Below are 9,270 nucleotides of genomic sequence, written 5' to 3'. Positions count from 1 at the left end.
GGGGCATTAGGCATCTAATTCCCGTATAAGTCTGACCCATAATCTTCTGTAATTAATTCTTCTCTGAAAAAAAATAAGTGGAAGGACAGAAACGTATATAAACTCAGAGGTAGGCTGTTAAACAAAGAGCTTTTTAGTCATGTTCCAAAGGCAGAAATGTGACTCAAGTATTTTTGAAAACATTTTGGCTAATACAACTGGTCAGTAAAAATAGGCCCTTGAATCAGGGGAATGAAATCAATTTCAAGAGTTGCTAGTAAAGTATGCCAACATCTGAAGATGCTCTATTTCAAGGTTTTATCCAGCACTTTAAATATTTGTGTGTCATCCAATGGTTTAGTTCATTACGAATAGTTAACGACACCATAACATTGTCTAGTGCCAGGAAGTTTATGTGGGAAGGTCTGGTACAAACCAAACTTCAAAGCACAATTTGTAGCCAGTAGCTTCAAAAATTAAAGTTCTTATCTTCAAAAAGCATTTCCTTATAAGCATGCATAAAACAGTCCTCAGATCATCACTCTGCTGTCAGAGAACATTTTAGAATCATTCATTAGAAGGCCAGTATTTTAAATGAAGTCATGTAATTCAAAAGAGGAACATGCATTTAATGAAGAAAATGCCCACCTGTGTTCTACAAAAGCAAAACATTGTGTAGTTACCATGAAAATAAAACTACCATTTCATGGATGCAGGAGCCTATTTAACATACATAGCAGGTAGTACAAACTCAGATGCTTGGCACCAATTCTCCTGGAAAAAAAATTAAATGACTGATATAACTAAGTAATCTGTAGATAGTGGTAGAAGCTGCCGCACAAGAGTGTTTCCAGGAGGGCTACGTATTTAAGTGGAACCTTTTAATCTTTAAGCAGTACTAACATAAGAAGAGAGATACTGGCTCAGATCAAAGGCCAGTATAGCCTGGTATCCCATTTCTGAAAGAGACCATGGAAAGCACCTAAGAAAGAGTATAAGAACATGAAAAATAGCTAGTTAGCAAATAACTTTCCTGTCCCAGCTTTCCTCAGTTTGCATATCCCAGACTTCCCAAAGCAGATATATTTTTGATGCACCACATCCCTTAATAGATTGATTGCACCTTGAATTTGCCCCTTTTTTGAAGCCATGTATATTTTTCAGCATCTGCAACGTCATATGACATCTTAATTACGCATCATATGAAGAGACAGGTACTTTTCTTTGTTCTGAATCTACCATTAAATATTTCTACTTGGCACCCCCAAAAAAGTGTTTGGTTTTTTTTGGGGGGGGTGGTGGTGGTGGTGGTGGTGGTGGTTGTTGTTGTTGTTGTTGTTTCACCACAGATAAACCAACCACTTACTCATCTTCTCCATATCACATGCAGTTTTATAGGTAACATTCTCCCTCAGCTGTTCCTCATCTAGACTTACAGGTGCTACCATTTATTTCACCACTGATTTGAGCAGCAGAAGCATCACTGTCATTCCCTCCTGAAATTGTAATGCTCTCTGCTACTTACAGCACAGTACACATGAAATTGCACTGAACTAGAACAGTCCAGTTCCCTCTTTTCAGCTGTTACAAGAAAATGAACATAATGTGACACATTTGACTTGGCAGAAAGGACAAGGGCAACAGAAATTGTGACACAGGTGAAACGGCTCCTGTGTGAAAACTAGCACCCTTGAAGGTGCACTGGGACTGCAGACGGGGAGGGAATGCCTGTTGGGAGGCATGCTAGCGAGCTATGCAACGTGGAAGGCTGCGGAAGATGTGAACGGGATGCGTTTGCCTCTTGTAGGGTCCTCTCCCAGGGACTGGCTGCAGGCCATGAGACAGCCAGGGCCACTCGCTGTCACACTGACAGCAGCAGGCCCACCGTGAGATAGGGTGCTCAAGTTCTGGTCCTCAAAAAACACTGTGCCAAGCAGACACAGCTCCCCTACCTCACAAGAATAAGGCCCCTCAGGTCGCATTTTTTTTTCCCTGCGTGGTGTCTATGAGCCTTTCTTCCTCACACGAACTAGGGGGAAACCGAACAGAGATGAAAAAGCCGTAGCTGCTGTCCGTTCGTCAGCACAGCCGGGGAGCCGGGCTGAAGCGCCGACCGCCCGGGAGGCTTCCCGCAGCTGCTCGCCATAAAGCCCGCCAAAACCTGCCACGGAGCCCCTCAAACGTTCACACGCTCCCAGCCGCTCCCAGCGTCCCGCAGCGACGGGCCGAGGAAAGTAAAGCGAAGTCAGGTGAACGCCGGCGGGCTCGCTGAGACGCGGAGAGTCTCCCACCTCACCCCTTCCCGCCGCCGCTCATCTCAGCCCCGGTACCTGGTGAGAGGCGGCCGGCGGCGGCTCCGGCCCGCCGCGGTCCATCGCCGGCTGCCGCAGGGGAGGCGCGGTGCTTCCCTCACGGCGCCGCCGAGTTGCTGCGGGCCGCCGCCGCTGCTGCCTGAGCCCCGCGGGCCCCGGGAGAGGCAGGGCAGAGGGAGCGGAGAGGCGCGGAGGGCAGGCTGCCTCGCTCTTCCCGGGCGGGCGAGGAGCGGTGGCAGGCAGGCGCCGGCGCGGGCTCCTCTCAGGTGGGCTCGGAAGGGTCCCGCGGCACCTCCACGGGTTTTGGAACGGCGTGAGCTTATGGGCCGGGCTCGCCGGCGCCCCGCTCGGCCCCGTGTCTGCACAGAGAGACCTGTTGACTCGGGGTCAGGTGCCGGGAGGAGTGCCGAGGCCTCGCACGGGCGGGAGGGCGGGAGCCGTGAGGCGGCGGCTTGGGGCGCCCCGGCGTGAGGGGGGCGGCGGCTGCTCCTCCGGTCGGTCCCTCGCTCGAAACTTCAGAAAGTGAGCAATTCGGCCTCGTGTTTATGAGACCCCGGATTTCCGAAACACTGGTTTATCCCGAATGCATGAGGAAAGCTTTCTCTGTAGGGTGTGTGGCGAAAGCCTGCTTATTCGCTGTTGCTTTTCAATAGCCGTGTTACTTCCGAGGCCTCGCTACTGCAGTCGTTTTTTCTCCTCAGGGAGGGCAGGCTTCTGAAAGAGTGCTAAGTCAGCAAAACGGGGATAAGTCAGGTAAAGAACATGCTGGGGTGACAATGGAGGTATAGGAAGAGGCCAGGCTAATGAAAAGATGCGAAATTACAGTGCTGAAAGTCTAGAGTTTGTAGATCCCTCAGTTATCTTGAGCTGAGACCAGGCAGTCTCGGCAGAAACATACTTTGTGAACATAGGACAAGCTACACAAAGAAATGTACGTCTTAAACAAAAACATGTAGGAAGTAGTAAGCAATAATCAAAAACTAGAGACAGTCATTAATTTTGCAAAATATTACTGGATGTAAAATTTACAGGAGTCAAAAAATAACTTTGGGAACTTAATCCAGTTACTGGAGGGGCCCATCAATAGAATGTGGACCCAACATTTTGAACAAGATTAAATCATTATGGGGAAAAAAACCTGAGATGACAACTAAATAGCAGAAGAAAAGAGCATGCTAATTTCCTTTCTGTAGTCTTAAGAACGCTTACATTTGATACTACTTTGCTAGGGTAAACTGCAGTGGTTAAAGGAGTGCGTGTGCTGTGCATCAGTAATTTTGTCCTTAAAGATCTATGATGCGTATGATTTAATATGGAGAACAAAGTGCACATAAAGAGCATATATGACATTTTTGTTTAATAGCTTAAGCACATTAGCTTCAGCTCGTTCAAAAAAAAATCTGTAATCAGCTCCATGACAAACTACAAGCTGACATGTATTCTTGTGTGACCAGTCAGATGACATGACTCAGCAGAGAAAATTTTAGAGGCCTAAGGTGCAGAGAAAGTTCCTGTGATTTAGTAGCAACATTTTTTTTTTTTCCTTGGACTGTACAAAGAATTCACAGGGAATTAAGGTGTTTTGAAGCAGAGTGTAATAAAGCGTATAGTAGGTTTTCATGACAGTATTCTACCAGACTCGGTATGTTTAAGTACTGTAGCAACTTCCTCACAAACCCTTTTTATCTAACACCCACATGCTCTATGGTAGTCCCTCTGAGTCCTGCAATTTTGTTTTCATTCCCATCTGGAGAGTGCATTTGTTACCTTTAGAAAATAATTTCTGTTTTGTGCAAATGCTTTCTCCTGTATGTCCTTGTTATTAATCAGATACATTCTTCAGGCATTTATTTGATGCAAATTAAGTCAAGCTTCTGCTATGCAGCTCTTAACGTGTGAGGGGGCTGGTACCTGAATGTGGCACCCACTTATTTAAGAGTCCTAGAATTTTACTTGTATCAGTCATACTGGCATGATTCTGAGCAGTGTTTGTAAACTTAAAAGCTTTAATTCAGTATACTAGCAGTGAATTATGGAAAGGAATTGGCACTTCCCAAAAGATTGTGTAAAGTGTCTTTTTTCCTGTATTATGAGAGTAGTCTGTGATCACTTGGATTGCTTTGTGCTCCTTGCTGTGCTTTGGGTTGTATGAAGAGTTTAATATTGGTTTTAATCTTAGCAATGAGACTAGTAGTGATATTGTGAATAAAATTGCACGGTGCATGAAAGTCCATAATTCAGTGTTTGCATTATGTTCTTTGGGAGTTTGCTGAAGAATGGTTTGTATAATTGTTGACTTCTGTGGTTGTGGTGGACACAATTAAACCACAGGAGTAGGGCAATTATAAGAAAAAGAAAACATCTTCCAAAAAGAAGGACGTGAAGAAAGTTGTGTCCAAAAAAGGAAATAGAAGATCATAAATCTTCATGAAATGTGGAAACACATTAAGGCAGGCTAAAATGAGTTAGAGCAACAACCAGCAAAAAGGAATTGCCATTAGTAACTTTAGTATTTATGAGCAGAAATCCTGCAAAGAATCCTGAGGATCCACAGGGAGTTAAGATTGGGCGGGAAGAAGAATCATGATAAAACCAGAACAGAGAAAGTAAGGAAGTTTTTTTTGTTGTTCACTGGAGAGTATCTTGGGGAGATTTCCACAGCAGAACTTTTCCCATATGGAAGACCAGATAGAGAATATGCCTGAAACTGAATTAGCAATAGAGTGAACGGAAAAGATAAGCAATAATGATTTGGGATGATCAGATGTATTCATCTTGGAATCATAAATTAATTTGTAGCTGGGGAAAGAGGAATGCTAAGTTTTTACTTAATATCAGTGGTACTACGTGGTATTGGAAAATAGCAAATGTGTTATAAATATGACTGCCTAAAAGGACTCCAGGAATGATCCAGGAAACTAAATACCAATATGTCTGACATCTCCACTGGACAAGGTAGTAGAATCTATAATAAATAATAGGATAAGATGGCATTGAGCTGTGTTGGCAGGGCATTGTGGAGAAGCCTACACTGTTACAGCTTTTGCTTTGCCTAGTGTTACTGCTTGGGAACTAAATTTGTAAATGCCAATAAAACCACTGTCTCATCTTTCACAAGCATTAAATATATTAAAGCAAACAAGGCATTAGAAAAATATAGAAAACTCAATACTATAAGCTCTTTGTGTACTCCAAGGATGTGGTCTAGATAGTCTGAAAACATACGAGATAAAAGATGTAAGAAAGGTTAGACACAAAGCAGGCCTAGAAAAAGAAAAGCCATGTGATGCAAACTGACAAACATAAGAGTTATTTCATTTCCTTTTATCTCTTTCTTTAAATGAATGAATAAAACTGAAAAAAATGAACTTTTTTTTGTAGGGGATGATTGTTATAATCACATGACATTTTAATGTCAGACTTGTTAGTCCTTCCTGAAAAGGTCAGTAACCTTTTACTTTTTAATAGTGTCTTTGTCCATGAGGCAAACATATTTAAAAAGAACTACTGTTTTCAACAGTAAATTAATTTAGCTGTAAGATACCCAATAGTCTGCCAGTAAGAGTGATTATTGACCCCTTTTAAAACAGATTTTGCTGAGAAATGAGCCTTTGTGATGTGTCTGAGCAAGGTGGAATGAAAACTGCCCAGCTTAATCAGGCACCCCTGCAAGGATAGTTAGGACTACAAGCAAATGCAACCTCCTAATGTTAGATCTGTAAGCAGTCTGTTTGTGTTGCTTAGTTGACAAGTTTAATATACACCAAGCACCTGGTCTCCAGGAGGAGTATATAGATCATTACAGAAACTACTTAAAAGAACTATGGTTTGAGGAAAATCTTTGTTTCTACTCTAAAAGTTCTATTGTGGCCTTCATAAGAACCTGTAGTTTTTTGTGAAGTTAGTGGACAAATGCTAAGCAACTGAGCTGAAGTTACCAGTACAGCTTTTCTCTTCTTTAAGTTGCAGCTACAATAATCTGTTTTGGATAAACATGGAGTCTTTAAACATATAGGTGATAAATCTTGTGTAGGCAGTGTTGGTAAGCTTTTGATGATGGTTCTTATTGTGGATCCTGGGTCTTCAGTCCTCTGTGGTAATGGAAATTTTTTGCTTCACGTATAACATGTCCTGCACGTGTCAGAAGAAGCATCTGAAGGGAAAAAATCTCAAACTGCAATTGGATCTGCCCTATTAGTTGGTTGTGACGATAATAAAGTATTTATTTAATTTAAATCTCACACAAAGCCAGCTAAATAAGAGAATTTGAAGCTTTATATGTGAGTTTTTCTTATGGCAAGTTTGAAATATAAACTAATAATTTTTCTCCAACTCATTAATTCATGGAATTTGTGTCTGGGAAAATCAAAATCAAAATTCTTCTGGTTCAAAATAGCCACAATGAAGCCCAGAGGGCAGGCATGCTGGTGTGGGAGGACTGTACTAAGAACTCATGACTGAATTGGGAACTGCCTTGCTGTATTACACCCTGTAACTTTTCAGCTAAACCGTATGAGCCCCAAAAGTACTGGTTATTTGCTTTCCTAGATGTTTCTTTCACCTTTCTTGGAACTTGGGGGTTTTTTCCCCCCTCTTTGTGTACTTTTGAATCCCAGTAGCTCTACTGTTGATTATTTCCTATAATTGCAAAAGTAACTAAGAGAATAAATGGTTGCTTCATATTCAGATGACTCTAAGTGAACAGCATGTGCTTGTGCTTAACTAAGAGTTTAGGACTGAAGTTAATATCACACTTTTACCTCCTGGACTACCTACATTGGGGGGGGGGGGGGGGGGGGGCGGGGAGAGAAGCTGGAAACAGAAGACAGTCTGTTTGATTGTTTACCTGGGTATGAGTTAGCATTTGAGTGAGGAGGAAGTTATAAAAATTGGGATTTGCTTTAAGTGTTGTAGCAGGTCTGGATATCTCCTTTTGTGCTGCTTGAACAGATTTGAAAGACTAGGAGAAAGCAGGCCAAGTGTGGCCCTTCACCACTTGGAAAAAAAATATCTTTCATCCTCAGTCTGAACAGATCTAACTTTCCTACAAATCATAACAATAGTAGTGAGATTTTTATGCCACGTGTCTCAAACTTGTTGCCTATGTAAAGATACAACGTAGTATGGTTATCAAAGTTATGTTATTAATGTAGGTGTAAATCTTTCTCAGGGATAGTTGCACCTGGCTAACTCCCTCTCTGTTGAATGTTGGGCACATAGATATCTGTAAATTGTGAGAACGATTAAAGATACTGCCTGGTCTACAAGAAGCTTGGTTTCTGTACCCCTATAGTATAATCCTGAACATATGATTCTGTGCATTGAGGGCACAGATTTAACACTGGAAAGAAATTTGCAACCTTTGTTTAGTCAGGCTGTTGGGTTATAGGAAAGTTTGCTATTTCTAGAGCTCTAATATAGAACTTTATATAAAAGTCCACAAGTGGGGAAAAAACCACCCTAAAAAGGGTACTTTGAATTGTGAACTGATTGTGAAATATTCACAAACAGAACTTTCCAACAAATGCCTAAAACCTATCACATTTTGCTTACAGGAATGCAGAAAATATCTGGGGGAAGAGAAAGTATGGAAAAAAAAAATCTTTCCCTTTCCTGCTATACCCCAGAGTAAGTGTGCCAGCTTTCACGGAGCCTGGTGCCAGGAATGTGGAACAACAAACTGTATAGTTGGGTAGCAGTGAGCAAGGCATAAGACAGAAACAGGGTCTCTGTATCTCCGAAGACTTGATGAATTGGGGTGAAGTTGGGAACCATTTGGAAGTGTGTTGGGGTTGATGACTTACATTCTGTAAAGACAAACTGGTGAGGCAAAATGTTAATCAGTTTAGAATTTTTTCCTCTCATTTTACTTTGCTATTTCACATTAAAAGTATCAGTTTTACCTGGAGCTGGAAGTAAATGGTAACAGGCACTGGTTTCCACAAATCAGCCAGGTTTGTAGGAAAGGAATGTTCTTGAGAAGACTTTTACAGTTTCTTCTGCAATGGTTTTGGTCTCTCAAAAGTCAAGGTAAGATTTTTTTCAGTGTTTTCAGCCAGGTCTACTGAAAAAGTATAAACAAACTATCTCCATATGCCTCATATTCAGCGGATAAATTTTTATCCTGGTAGCTGGTAGGGAAAGTTGACTAGTTGTCAGGAAAAAATATTAAAGCAATTTTAATTCATGAAGACCTATAAGAAATTATTTGGGTAGCTGCCTGAAACTTTCACCATAATAAAACCAGCTTACTCAGTTGTGTCACTCTGTGCCCCTTCAGTGTTGGCTAAATAGAGACAATGGTACTTGGCTGCAGCCTTGGGTTATTAAGTAGGCTGGCTTACCCAGCTTTTCCATTAGAGGCTTTGACTTTTAGTATCTACTGTCTTTTTCCTCTTATCCTGAATCTTACAGTTTCATTTATAACAATCTCTGTTCTTCTTTATACATGTTTATGTTACTGTAAGCCCTTAATGTCAGATTTTTTTTTCCAAGATGGTAGAGATTGGTGTGCTAATAATGTTTAAAGGAATTACAATGTACAGTGTATATCATAGGTTGCTTACTTTACTGAATGTGCAATAGCAGATAAATTGATGTTGTCATGAGGAGTTGAACTTTGGGATCATCAGGCTTTTTATTTAAATTTCTCTTTGGACTACAGGATTATAGAAATAAAAAAATAATACTACAGAATTATTTTAGGTGAAAAAATATAGACATAATAAAGACCAGTAGGAGACCTGGAGGCAAGAGGGTAAGTTGCAGGTGACTGATAATATGCTAGCCAGCAGCTAGCCTGAAGGCATTCAGTGTTCAGAAAATGAAAGATAAGGGCACAGAGGCATATTTGGTGAGCATGTATTACGTATAAAGGGTGTTTTTGTGAAGGGTGCTACAAGTCTTTGCTACATGCATAATTTTGATTTATCCTGAGTGTAATGGCATTGTGGTTACCAGTTGGTTAGCTTTACTGGTT

This window comes from Accipiter gentilis, chromosome 1 (assembly GCF_929443795.1).
Source record: "Accipiter gentilis chromosome 1, bAccGen1.1, whole genome shotgun sequence".
NCBI lineage: Eukaryota > Metazoa > Chordata > Aves > Accipitriformes > Accipitridae > Astur > Astur gentilis.
This window is presented reverse-complemented; position numbering follows the sequence as displayed.